The sequence below is a fragment of the Cimex lectularius genome, unplaced genomic scaffold (assembly GCF_000648675.2).
Source record: "Cimex lectularius strain Harlan isolate CLEC.00 unplaced genomic scaffold, Clec_2.1 scaffold100, whole genome shotgun sequence".
NCBI classification, from domain to species: domain Eukaryota; kingdom Metazoa; phylum Arthropoda; class Insecta; order Hemiptera; family Cimicidae; genus Cimex; species Cimex lectularius.
This window is the reverse complement of record NW_019392663.1, coordinates 687,209-702,018: the sequence shown is the minus strand read 5'-3', so window position 1 is coordinate 702,018 and position 14,810 is coordinate 687,209. Positions and strand designations below refer to the sequence as shown.

The following is a 14,810-nucleotide window of genomic DNA, read 5'->3' as shown; positions in this document are numbered from 1 at the left end:
CAACTGTAAGATATTAAAAAATTAACTTATAACCCCATTAGATCTCGTGGTCCAATTGACCAAATAACTTCTTTCAATTAATTAATCTTTATGTAAGGTATTGGTTCAGATAAAAAAAGTCAGTGTTAATTTATAACATTTAATACAAATTTTTTCAACTTATTGACATTAGAAAAATTACCAAAGTTAATTGATGCGTAATAGCAAATTTTAAAGCAACAATATAAGAATGTCTTGCATATAAATCAGTTTTAATTTTTGGTAAAATCACATTAGTATTGTTTGAATAACGCGTATAATGTTCATGGTAATTACAATTATAGAGAATTAATTTATATACATGAATACAGGAAGACAATATAAATAATTGTTTTATGTTATGAACATTAAATTCTTCATATAAAGTGATTGTATTATCATCACCCTCGGATGTTTGTTCATTATGATTTTGATGATGTTTTTAGCATTTTTATAAAACACTGTTACGGGCACTTCCCCAAGCAATAATTCCGTATTTCAATAGCGACTGAATTGATCTCGTAGGCTCTCCAAGTTTGGTCTGGCGGAATTATTATTGTTGAACCCTTGAGATAATTATTATTTATTTAATCAGAACCCTTAAGCAGGTTTTGTTTTGTAAGAAAATTTTATTGGTCAGTACAAATCATTACAGTCATAACACAAAATCTAGTAGCATAACAAGTTATGCTAATTAGCATATAAAGTGTGTTAAGGTGCAGTCCCACTAACTACCCTTCATCAGAATTATAATTATCGACTTGCCACTCGCATAATAGTTTACATAAAATATATGATTATAATTTATTAATAATATAGCTACGTTCACGTGACTATATATAATCAAGATGGAAATCTTGAGGGAGCTTTACCTTGTGTCGTCGGCGATTGGGAGGAGGCGGGGGTCGTGCCTTGATTTGAGCGATTATTGAATTGGCGTGGTCGGTCATCCTTGTGTTAAGTGCTCTGGCAACCATCTCTACCATTGGGACGTCTAGATATTGATGGAGGGTACTGTTACGCACATACCTCGGGGCTCCTGTGATGGGACGTAGAACGCTATTTTGTGTCACCTGCACTTTGTTCAGGTGATTGTTTGCAGCCGCTCCCTAGAGTTCACAGGAGTATGTCATATAGGCGTAATTAGTGATTGATATAGTAGTCGCTTAGGACTCAAAGGAGATGTCCCAGCTGTCTTATTCTTCGGCGAACTTTAAAAACTAGATACTTTATATGTTCAGCCCATGTCAATTTTGAGTCCGGGTGGACACCTAGGTAGCGCACAGAAGTGTTGCTTAGGGATAGGCATTGCCGTTAAATGTAGTCTCATCGAAACGTTTACGACAAAAATGGTGCGTAGCACTACTGATTTTGATGCATTTATTTTAACTCTCCATTTCACCAACCATCCATTAGGCGGAGTGCACGCTAAAAAGCTGGCTGCGTGAAATCTCGAGTTTCTTACACAGTATTATCGATTCAAATACATAGACATGCTGCGTTTCGATCCGGAAAAAAAACGGTTTCAAGGAAACTGTTCTCATGAAACCTCTGTTGGTGCTAACTATAGCTCACTGTTATTGTATATCAGTTTTCCTCTGGTCGTATAGCCAATCGGTAATTTGTATCCCTTTTCAGTATGTGAGGGCCCACCGATTCGAGCACTTGTTAAATAAAAGGCTTTGACTCTGAAAAACATTTGGAACTATTCCACTTCCGCATTTAGTTCCTGAGCCACTAAATAGCAACTGTGTTTACGATTTTGTGTTAAAAGATGAACGCCATATTCATCATCCTATTTTTGTCCCTTCAGCCACCATCAATGAATAACAATTTTTACGTCCGACGAGATTGTTGCTTTCTAAGTCCCAAGAGTTCACAGGTGTATGTTCATAAACGCCTAATTAGCCAGAGATATGGTAGTCGCTTAGTACTCAAGGGTGAAGATCTCAGCTGTCTTATTATTCGGCGAACTTTAAAAACTTTTACGTTCGACGAGATCGTTGCTTTCTAAATGCCAAATCCTGAAAAAATTGCCCCTAAACTGAGTATTATTCTGTTTACTTGTTGCAATAAGTTGCTTTTCTTTCCCTATTTCATTTTCGTTATTTTATTCAGAAATTTATTTATTATTTCATTTAAATGTGTAGAGATTAGTGACCGTTAATCTACAGTTATTCAGATTTCGTGAGATGCGGTCGGGTGTGATGTAGGTTTCAGAAAAACATTTTCTTTATCGTGCCAACGTTTCGATCTTTTATTGAGCCCTGAAGATGATCTCAATAAAAGATCGAAACGTTGGCACGATAAAGAAAATGTATTTCTGAAACCTACATCACACCCGACCGCATCTCACGAAATCTGAATAACTATTTCATTTAATTTTTCCCCCATTTCTGACCTTAATTTATCTATTTCTGTCATTAATTGGGTTTCTGTAATTCTCTGTAGTTCACTACAATCATCTACTTTGAATTTTGGGCTCACATTCAAATTTGTAAAACTTTCCTCATTTGTTACAATTAATAGTTATTTCTGAAGGCGTGATCATAAGAATTGCATACAATTTTAGGGAATGGACTCGTTTTGTGGTTTCTGAATCTCTACTGTTTGGTTTTTGGGACATATTTAAGGAATTGTATGTAAGGAGGGTGTAATATAATTATTTTTTTTAAACCAGACATAATTTGGTCAAGTAAGTTTCTATTGAAAATTATCTCTGGTATCAGAGTAATAAAACCCAATGAATTGCGTATAGGGACTCACAATTTTAAAAACTTGTACGCGATATCCGTGTCTCAGCATGTTTTAATCTTGCAAGATACAATGATTTGCCCGCTTTGGAAAGATTTTACTTGAAGGACTCAAAAACTACTGTTTTCAGACTTTTCCTCAGATCCACACAGACTACCAGGTGATAACTTGGCCTCTCTCTGGGAGGTCTTGGTTATCCTTAAAACTTACCTGTGAAGGTCCACAGGCGGCGGCCTCGCCCGATCCAAGCTCACTTCAGCAAATAAGCAGAGCGCCTTAGATATTATTTATTCCTACTTAGGAACAAATGACAATGGGTGCGGGTTGTTAAAATTAAAATATAAAACGGAAAAAGAATAAGGTCGATGTTCACAGTGCTGAAATCAAGATATAGATGAGTTGTTACACGTGGAAAACACATTTTTACTATTGTATTGTTCAATGTGTGGTGTTTATGTCGTGCCAACGACATTTGGAGATCGTGAGGTGAAAAACATTTTCTTTATCATGCCAACGTTTCGATCTTTATTGAGATCATCTTCAGGGCTCAAAATGTTTGTTTTCCATGTAAATGTGTCTTTCTTGTGTCTTTTTTTTTTGGGGGGGGGCACTCTCAACACGACAAGAATGACACGTCTATACGGAAAACAAACACTGAGCACTGAAGATGATCTCAATAAAGATCGAAACGTTGGCACGATAAAGAAGATGTTTTTCTAAAACCTACGTCACACCTGACCGCACCTCACGATCTCCACATAAAAATTCAATGTTCAATATTAAAAATACATTAATATTAAATTTACACCATTGTTTTTTTTAATCTTATTTATTTGTGAGTGAAATAAATAATCAAATCAACAAATTTCAATTATGATAAAATCTTTATAGTTTTAACAATTGGAAATACAAAGTTTTACAACGTATGATATTATTATACAAATATTAGAAGAGTACAAAATATCTGTTTTAGAAAAGTAAAATTATATTTAAGGTACTTCGTATTATCACCTGATAGTTACAAGTTGTAATAAGGTTTATAAGTAATATTTTTGCATTACATTTATAAAATTAACACTAATTAACGTTAAATAACACTAATCATTGATAATATTATAAATTCATATAAAATAATTGTATTTGACCATTTGGACACTTATGCGTTATAAGTAGTTACAAAAATACCCGTTAAAATTTAACACAAATGTTTAGAATATTACATACATTAATGAATCAGTTGTCTAGATAGTACAGAAACTAGTTTATGCAGTCTTAATTAAACCTTAGCTGAAACGGAAATCAATGTTATTTAGTTTTTACAAAATTAATAGGTAAAAGTTAAATATGTAATACATAATTTCTTTTAAATTAAAAAATATATAAATATTTTAATATACATTTATATTTGATAATAAATACAATAACAACTATCAAACAGTCCAGAAGCAAAAAGGGAAAAACATTAATAAAAATAATAATTGTCCAATTAATTAATTACTAAGGCAAGACGAATCGAAATGGGCAAGAGGTTACAAAAAGACTAGAATGTTCAGATATTGTTCTAACAGTCTTTATGAGCTCTATTATGAGTTGTGATACAGTGCACGTGATGACAAATAAAAATAGTTATTTTTTTAACTGAAACAATAACAAAGTGGTAAATAAATTGAGTATAACATTGTGAGAAAACATAATGGAATAACACAATAATTAATTTAATAAACGAAAGAAAGTATTAAATAGTAAATTAAAAACAATTGGTTTTTCTAAGTTGGTTGATTGCACACAAAAATCCTCATTATGATTTAATCTTTTTCTGTTATGAAAGTTTGGTTTTATTATTATTATAAAATAAGAGACTTTCACGTAACGCTTACACATCAGCCAAGAGAATGTTTTAAAAATTAATAGAAGGTACGTACCACACTAAATAAGGGATAACTGAAAAGTTAGAAATAGTTTTTACATAAATGAAGAAAGGTATTAGCAATAAGAGAGATTTGTTAAATGGAGTAGGGTCTGTTGAAAAGGTGCTTACTGGGAATTTCGAAGGTTTCGATGGTGAAAAATTGAGTCAACACCAAGAAAACATTGATTCGCAGAGAGGATTGCATTATTCAGTTAATGTTAAAATTATACAAGAATTTAATAAAACAATATCAATAATTAATGAAAACTAGATTGAATTAAAAACAAAAATTTTAGCAGTAAATACGACATATTGTAAAGTTGTTAGCGTAGAGAATAGGTTGTAAATAGGATAAATAAAAAAAAGGGACGAGCCTTGCAGGGACAGGGGGTGACTTGTCAGCGAAAAGGGTAGCCACGAGGCTGGTACGAGAGGGAGAATATATGCAACCTGCACTGCCTCTATCTAAGTGAGTCCCTCTGCAGATCAATCTAAATTATTTACTTACGCAACCCTCCTAAATTCTCCCAATTACGATATGACGGGAATCCGAAGACATTAACTCAATTCATAATAAAAGTCGAAGAGATATACCTAAATATGGTCCCCTAAATATGTATTCCATTTTTTTACCCAAATAAATAAATAAAAATAAAACAATCATTTCATTAATATAAATTTAAGATAAATTTATATAATTAATAAAAAATAAATAAGAACGTTTTCAATTACAGGGTCATTCATAGAAATGATGAATGGTGGACTTTGGCAATTTATGTCGAGAGACGTGGTTGTAGAACTCCTTCAACCTGATGATGAGCTAAAAGCTCGAAATCCGGATCGTTGAAAACAACTTACTGTGAGTAGGGACTTTTTCTTTTTAAGGGGGTCATTCATTGCTGCATTACAGAGGTTTATCTCAAGACGTGGTAAACCTAAGAATATTTTCTCAGACAACGGTACCAACTTCGTTGGAGCATGTAGAAAATTGCAAGAATTTTGGAAGACAAAGAGTTTAAAGAAAAATTAATCACCCTGTTCCCAGGATGAAATCACATGGCATTTTCAGCCACCTAGGGCACCACATTCTGGCGGCTTCTTCGCATTCAACTTCTGACAGCGACTTTTAATTAGATATCAAGAAGCCGGTCTAAATGATCCATAGTGGTTGAAGGTCATTTAATAATTTAAAAAAAACTCACGTCCTTTAATTCCACTTTCCAATGAACGTACAGATGAAAATGTTCCCTCACTCCATCACATTTTCTTATAGGTGATATCCTCGTAAACAAAACTGAGCCATCCCTAATCCATCTACCAGTTAACAAATTTAACCAGTGGCAGCAAGTTCAGCAACTACTTCAACACTTTTGGTCCCGTTGGTCAAGAGATTACCTCAACAATATACAGCTGTTAACGCCATTTTTCGTGGACTTTGAGCCCGAGGCCCGGCGATGTTAACGCTCGGCCCTCTCCGCCACACAGTTGGTAATTGTCGTTTGAACTGTGCGCATCGGTCATTGGCAAATCGTTTGTTTCTTCTTCTTCAAACTGTTACTCGTCTCATTTTATTTTATTCTCGCGATCGTCGTGGCGAGACTATCGATCGAAGGAGAGTCTCCGAAGGACAACGAGATAAAGGGTATCCGTATCCCTATATTCCTACATCATCTGTACGCCTGTCCTTTTTCCCCCTTTTCATCCGTCGTAGAATTTGGAGAAGTCCTCTATATGGTGAGTTCTTTGTTCTTCCTTTTATTTATTCGATTATTTTACCCTCTTCATCAAATTATAGTCCACTTGCTCGTTAACAACAGCAGAGAGGAAAATGTAAAACCCCTTAACGAGTCCTTCAAATTGGCGATCTAGTCACGATCAAGAAGTACAAGGAAAATGGCTCGAGTCATCAACACCCATCCAGGAGCAGACAGCAAGGTTCGAGTGGCGACGGTGAAGACAGCCGGAGGAATTAGTAAGAGACCAATAAAAAAAATTGCGTTTACTACCAATTCCACCACAGGACATTACTGAAGAATGATTCTTCAGGACGAGTGGCATGGTTGAGCTCTTGGCAGCCCTTTGTCGAGTGGAGGAAAATTAGGGGATGAATGGAAGGGATCAGTAATTCAGTATTCGTACAGCCTTCAAATCGAAAACGTGTCAGTGAACTGCGTGTGGTTTTATTTCATTTATATAATTATTGTGCTATAGTCATCATTTTCATATTCATTTTTCATTTGTTTATTTCACTCATAGTCTATTTTTATTATAAATAATCAGTCCATTAAATGAACTAAAGATTTTCGTTTGTAACTAAAAACATTTAATACTGTCCACTCAAATTAAATATCCAATGTGTTTGGGATCTGGTTTCTGGTCAAAAATAAATTGAAACTAATTGTACAACCACAAAATTTAAATGTAACAAACTCATTTCAATTCAAAGAACAAATAACTGCGCTTCATATAGAAGATATGAGATTTAAGAAGTTGACTCTATTTATAAGAAAATTAACAAAGATCCTACTGTAACTTTCGAAGGACAAAATAATAAACTTGTTAAAAAAAACTGTTACAATCAAAAACTATAAAAAAGGGAGAGGAACGACAACCGAAAACACATAACTCTGTTAGTACGAGTAGTGTAGTTAGTCCGAAGATTTATGTCCTACCAAAAGTACATAAGGAAGGGACACCCACCCCTCAGGCTAATAGTGTCGTCAGTACAATCACCCTTTTACAATCTTTCTAAATTGTTCAAAAATAAATTGAAACTATTTGTACAACCACAAAATTTAAATGTAACAAACTCATTTCAATTCAAAGAACAAATAACTGCGATTCATATAGAAAATGATGAGATTTATGACCAGAAACCAGATCTCAAATACATTAATCGTCGTGGTCGATTGGTTTTTCAACATAAATATGCAATGTAACAAACAATATTTACAAAATGACCTAATCATTAAAATACAAAGGTTAACGGATTAATTACAAAAATCAAAAAAATTTATTTAAATTTAATCAGAATACCAATTAGAAATGTACGTGTAACTAAGAAACCAGCACCTTGGCATATATTTTAACATTAATGAAGTTAAGAGACAAGACTTTAAGAATGTTTAAAAAAAGACGAACAATTAGCAACCTGGGAAAAATTCAAACATTTAAGAAACAAAGTAAAAAATTCCAACAGAAACCAAAAATTCAATTTGTACACCAATCAAATTCAAAGCATATCAAACCCCACTGAATTCTGGAAGATTATCAATGAAAACAATATTATCACTAAAAAACAAGAAAAAAACCGATCGGTGTGCCACGTGTAAAAGCATTTGCGCATAACACGTACAAACTTGCGGGCAAAATTTGTGAAAACGAATTTCACTTAAATTGTGTTACTATTGAAAGAAGTTTTTTTTTAACTTTGAAATATGTTAAGAAACCCTGCTCGGACGAGAATTGGTGAACTGGTCCTAGATAGTTTGGACAGCAGAGGTGTGCCAAAGGACTTGACTGCATTAGTGTCTAGCTATCTCAGCGAAAGAACAGCAACCCTGAGCGAGCACAGTGTGGACTGTAGCACGGTAGTCCAAATGGGGATTCCTCAGGGCTCCGTGCTCGGACCGACTTGTGGTCCGTGCTGTTCGACGGGGCACTTAAACAGCTGCAACAGTCAGGGATTCATGCTATCGCGTACGTGGACGACTTGGCTGTTATCATCCCTGCCGAAACGAAGGCAGAGATTGAAAGGAAAGGTGCAAGCGCCGTTGCAGTACTAGAAGAATGGTGCAACGGTGTCAGACTCTGTTTAGCCCCAGAGAAGACAGAGCTGCTGCTTCTCAAAGGCTCATTGAACATGAGATCACCACTAGTCATTCGGATGTGCGGAAAAACAATAAAATCCCCACCAATAGTGACGTACTTGGGTATAAGGATGACTGCAGGCTTGCGATTTTCAGTAAACGCAAAAAGCACGCACGCAAAGATCCCGGCAAGGATAGCAGCGATGAAAGCAATAAGCGGCGCGATATGGGGTGCTTCCTACAAAAGTAGGTCAGTGTACTATTCGGCGTTGTGCGAATCAGTACTACTGTATGCTGCTCCTGCGTGGACGTGTCGGTTGCGGGCTGCTGATTGGATAATGCTAGAGAGGGCCCAGCGCATAGCCCTTCTCGCGGTCACAAGGGCATATAGAACTATTTCTACAGATACCCTGCAAGTACTAGCTGGACGACCACCGATAGATCTTCAGGCGAAATTTGTTTGCGGGAAATGGGAAATTACAAATGGACTCGAATCTGTATCCCCGCAACAAATGAAAGCGAAGCTACGCTATGGATGATAACGCAGTGGCAGCGACGATGGGACGCCTCAACGAAAGGGCGGTACACTTATGAAATCTTCCCCAGCATTCAAGGCAGAATGAAAATGAAACATCTAGAAATGGATCATTTTACGTCACAACTGCTTTCGGGCCACGGAGATTTTGCAGAAAAACTGAATAAGTTTAGATTAAAAGATAGCCCTTTCTGTGAGTGTGGTCAAGTTGAAACTGTTGAGCACGTGGCATTTGTATGCCATAAATATGAACAAGCCCGATGGAGATGGCTCGCTGAAACCGGAGAACAATCGTTAGATGTGAGTACCCTGCGCCATGCGGTCTCCTCACCGTCTGGTTTCCGATCAACTCAGAAATTGTGGAAAGCCATTATGAAACAGAAAGGGTGGTTAGTGTAAAGTGCGATCAAAGTGAGTGTGCAGTGTGGGAAAGGGGTTAATTAAATTAGTTGTAATTAATGTTGTTTTGCTTGTTATATTCATGTTCATTATTATATGTGTGTGTATGTATGTGTATATGTGTATGTGCGTGTGAATTTTGTTACGATTATTTAGTATTACTATTGTCATAACTCTTTTTTTTTCCTTTTTTTTTTCCTCCACCCGGCACAGGAGCAGTGTGCTGCACAGCTACCCAGTTTCTTCAGCTCATCAGGAACCAAGGAACAACAAGTAAAAGTGAACAAACCAAGTGAAGAACCAAAGTTAAATAACAAAACCTCCTCCACCTGAATTTAATATCCCAACGAGCCGCCTCCGCGAGGCCCATCCTGGACACAGTTGGTTAATATAATCACCAACTGTGACGAAGAGCTCGGCAGGTGGAGTGTAGATGCGACCGCTTTGAAAGGCCATGGACATAAAAGAGTACAATAGGAACAGGAGTGGGGAGAGGAATGTGTTATTTATTATTAGTATTTTTTTTTGCTAACACGTTCTCTCTGACCCCCAAGTTCAAACGCATCCGTCTTTAATAAAAAAGCTACACAAATAAAATAAATAAGCCAAAGGAAGATACAGTAAAGAGCCGGCGACGGCTTATGAACAGTAGAAAGAAAGAAAGCCAGACGGTGTTGCGGGTGGCAAGTCCTAATGTTATCCGATTTCTATGTGATGACATTCTTGCCAACAACGTTATTATGACAACAGTGCCATCTATGCCAAGTATTCATGAAAGATCTTGCCGACACGCTGGGTGAACAAGTCATTAAGCCGGGGAGTTTCGTCATCTTGAGACAACATCAGAAGTGGGATGGATTCAGCCCAAAGCAGTTCGTCGCCATTAGACGAAAGGTATGAAGATTTTATTAACCACGAACGCCAGAATGATAACAATTCTTGTAGAGCTATTGCCCAAGAACAATTGCGCACTATTCAGAGACTTTTGGAACTTACGGGAAATGCCCTCACACTCTCCACCTTTCAACGTGCCGTCGCCGCTTTAAAATTACCTGAATTTGACCCTTTGTCTTCGGTCAGTGCTCGGGTCTGGTGTAACACGGTTTTTTTTCTTTTTTTTAATGCTTCTCGTGTTGAACTGTCATGAAAAGGCCTCACTGTAACGTTCAGAGCCACGATTTCAAGTGATATGTAATGCCTCGGTGGTGTGTATGGTGTGTAATGAGGAGTCTTGAACAGAATTTCTGTGTACGCACAATGACATTTCCTCCAGTGTATGCTCAGTACGAGTTGACTTCGAGCAGTTGCTCAGCTGGGTCTGTCTCGAGCAGTATATACACTAAACACTAGGTGGGATGGGTTCACATCCTCAGTAAGTTCAGCATAAGACAGCATATCCTCAATCACAGTTCTCGTTGCCACCTAATCACTGAATGAATATGTCTCAATTTGACAGGATTACCTATTAATTATGGGCTGAGGAGTCGCCCGATGGCCTTGACATTTCAACAAGTCAGTGCATAAGCATGTTATAGCCCTAACCATCCTTAACCAGTTATGGGCATAGTTTCCCTTCCTTTCCCTTTGTCCCTTCGGACTTAGGGTTTATTTAACGTCCGTCCCTGCCTATTGCTAGGCTCACCGGACTTTGTTGGTGGCTTCCAGTATTTCTACCTTCAGCCACCCCCCGGAGAGGTAGATAAGGGTACGCTCTACCTCCGGCTCCGGTTGGCCGGTACCCTCCAGATAAGGTACGAGTTGCTGTTAAACCACGACCACCACGAGTCCAACCTCAATTGGGGGCTACTTGGAATTACCCCATCCCGTGGTTCAGTACTGTTTTTAAGGTGAGACTGATCGCCCACCCGGGGGTTGCCCCCCTACTGTTTTCACCCGTTACCAGAGGGGTGAAGGTTCAGTAACCCAGGAAGCCTCCACCAAAGTGGAGGAGGGAGTTGGTACAGATAAGGAAAGGTACAGGAAGGTAAGGGATTTGCCTCCATCATCGGTTACCCCTAGACGCCTGAACTGATGGTAGGACTTATCTAGCTCGAAAACGACGTTGGGACATCCACCACTTTTCAAAACGGATCGGCCATAATAGCCTGGGGAATCCAAGAGTGGCAGAGAAGATGGTCAAACTCCATAAAAGGAAGGACGACGTACAGCATTTTCCCGGACATTGCCAAACGACTAAAAATGAAATACGTGGAACTTGACCATTATTTAAGCCAAGTTTTAACAGGTCATGGAGACTTCAGGGCTAAGCTACACTCCTTCCAAATAAAAGAATCACCAGAATGCGAATGTGAATCGCCAGAGGAGACATTAACACATGTGTTGTTTGAATGTGAGCGTTACGCAGCACCAAGGGAAATCTGGTTGAGGAAAATTAACCATAGAGGGACTAATGAAGGACTAACTCCGAAAATGGTCGACACAAAGAAGAACTTCTTGGCCACAAAGCAATACACCCATAAGATAATGAAAATCAAGTCTTGGAGCGTTCCGCACGACGACACAGCAATTACATTAAAAAAAAAAAAATAGAATAATAAGAAAGGAAAACCCGCTCCAAATCCCGATCAAGCTCCTCCGCGTGGTCCATCCCGGACAGATAACTTAATAATTATCTGACAAATGCTTGATGGAGTCAGGGTTACGACCGTCTGGCAAAGCAAGTGCGAAGGCAAAAAATCTCTGATAGAGCCCGAAGAGGCTAAGGAACAGAGAACAAGAAAGAAAAGACCAGACGGTAGGACTTGTCTAGGCCCATAGGAAAGTAGCCCTATGGGACACCAGTTACGGGCTGAACAGAAACAAGTCAGGAATCCGGGGAGTTTCGTCATCTTGAGACAACATATACATTGATGTGTGAATGCACGCTAACACACCGCCGGCCGTGCCTACTCCGCGTGTGCTGCCATCCGAGAAGGTGCTTGACTTTATCATGCGTATGGCCAAAAACAGAGGTGAGGTTGCGTGCATGCTCAAGGGGTTGTATCTAGCGCTGGAGGTGAGCGGGGTTTGGTTCAACCGGTGTGAAGCTACTGTTGCCAACCACTGGCGGCCAATCACGCCACACTACCATTGGGAGGCTCGTTGCGTGTTTATGCGCCCTATGATTATAACACTTTACACAGGGCATTGGGGATGGTGCTCATGTGTGACGTAGAATATACGGAGGAGTGTCAGGCTTATGTGAGTATGGACCCCCCAATAACGTCGAACACCTTGGCCATGGGGCCAAATGAGGGTCCTGGGTCTCAGTGCGGATGCTGGATGTCTGTGCAGCACCCGCGATAAATGCTGAGCAACGCCCACAGTCGGACCGGTCCGATGAACCCCAAGTCCGTGTCGTGGTCCCCGGGCAACGCCAACTGCTATGGCTTTGGTGGCAAACGGTGCAGGGCAAAACGCGAACTCTCGGCGTATAAACGGAGAACTCAGACTAAGGGAGAAAACCCTAACAGAAAACCCCAATCCACGGTGTTATGTGATCCGTGCCAATGGATGGATGGCATGGGGGTCACCATGTCTTGAACGGAGCTTCAGGGGCACCTGGCGCCACCCCTGAATATTAAGTCGCTTTGCGTCAGGGTTGGGTCCTCCTGGCGTGGACTTTCACACCCCATTTCTCGTGGGAATGAAATGGCAGAATTAAATCCAAAAAATGAAGGCCGTCTACCGGAAGGCCAAAATCCGGCAGGTGAAAGAGACGTGATTCCTCCGACACCTGTAAGACATGTGTCACACAGACCCAAACCTGGCACGTCCCGGACAAAAGATATTAGCAACTAGACAATTTTCCGAGGAAGCAAGCACGCTAAAAACAACTCCACCCCAAAGAAGTACTGCTCATTCAGAAATGACAACAGAGCCTGGCAGCGAATGTAGTACCGATGTTGAATCTAGTAGTTGTAAAGGACCTCAAATGCGTGATAAGGAAATGTTTGCGTGGCCGCAACCGTCAATTCTAGACCTCAAGCGGAAAAGAGGCTCTGAGACAAATTATGGTCTATTCCTTGAATCGGAGAAAATCAACCATATCAGAAACTCAGCGAGAATCTGGCAGAATCAGGGCAAAAATGAGCCAATTTTTGATGGATCCTGCAAAAAAAGTGAATAAAGAAGCATCGTCCTATATCATGGAACAGTAGACAGGTTGTCTGAAATGATACAAGTGATGGCCATGGAACACCTTGGCCATTCTAACGGCTGCCCTGCGCTCGTTTGCTACTACTGGTCTACAGGATATGGCCATAATCACGCGAGACATAGTAAACTGGGTTTTCAAGCTGTCTAACTTTTTCCAACCCGACCAGAATTAACAATAATCGAACTCAAGGAATCTGTAACAAAAACTACACAGGATCTTCCTAATCAAGTCTGGGTCAAGAATTATACATTATAAAAGGAAAACATCAATTCATCTGACACGCTATACTTGACACCCGAAATTTCTACCACGGATTAATTTAGGATTAAATTCAACGGTCATGTTAGTTCATATAAGAAAATTTTCCCTTCAAGATACGCCCTTGAATCCACTGATTACTCTAAGTGTACATAGTGAAGAAAATCCATTTCCCACTTTCATTTTCTATTCTATTGTAACCATTATTGTATTTAGAGTTTTTATTATTGTAAATTTCAAAGTTTGTTAAAAATTAATTAATTGTTTCATTAAAAGTTTATTTCTTAAAAGTTAAATGAATATAATACATGCAAAAAATAGTAAGCGATTGGAATTTAGAGGAAGTAGAGTTAAGTAAGATTAGTGTTTTATAATCATTATATTATAAATTTTAATCAATTGACTTATACTGATAAATATTATAGCAATATGTAATAATAATGTTAATTATTAACATTAATGTAAATTATTTGTACAAGGGTCTTCGGTCCAAGAGAACTTCCAGGATGAAGTTTTTTTTTAAAGGGGAAGGAATTATGTATAAAATCCAACCTTATCACACTGTTCTTTGATTTCCTCCCTTGTCCTATTAAATCAATAGAATTGTACAATGTACATACTAAGAAACCCCTTCCCTCATCCAAACCCAAACATTTATTCCTTTCCAAGTTGTAAATCCAAAAGTGAACTTAGTGTCGACCAATCATGGATAGGTCAGCTGTTCGAGCCAGGCCAAAGCCACAATATATACAAATCTATTGCCTTATGCCAAAACATGAGAGATTTCAGGAAATATGCTTGACGTTCGCGATTACAAAATTTTAAACAATGAATTCCACATTCCGGGCTCTTTCGAAGGATAGAAATCAGTTAATATATTACACATTACGCACGCTGGAGGAATGACAACTCTAGCTGATAGAGATGTCACCCTCCGCATTGATAGTGAAGCAATACAAGTGTTCAAAA

The 14,810-nt window shown here is 38.5% G+C and overlaps 1 long non-coding RNA gene across 1 annotated transcript; it reads left to right on the top strand.

Annotated features, from left to right (window-relative positions):
• Positions 1-5,494: 5,494 nt before the first annotated feature.
• Positions 5,495-11,971, top strand: LOC112126251. The gene is made up of 2 exons (XR_002909847.1): positions 5,495-6,415; positions 6,477-11,971. It is a non-coding gene; the product is annotated as an uncharacterized LOC112126251 (long non-coding RNA).
• The last annotated feature ends 2,839 nt before the right edge of the window (positions 11,972-14,810 follow it).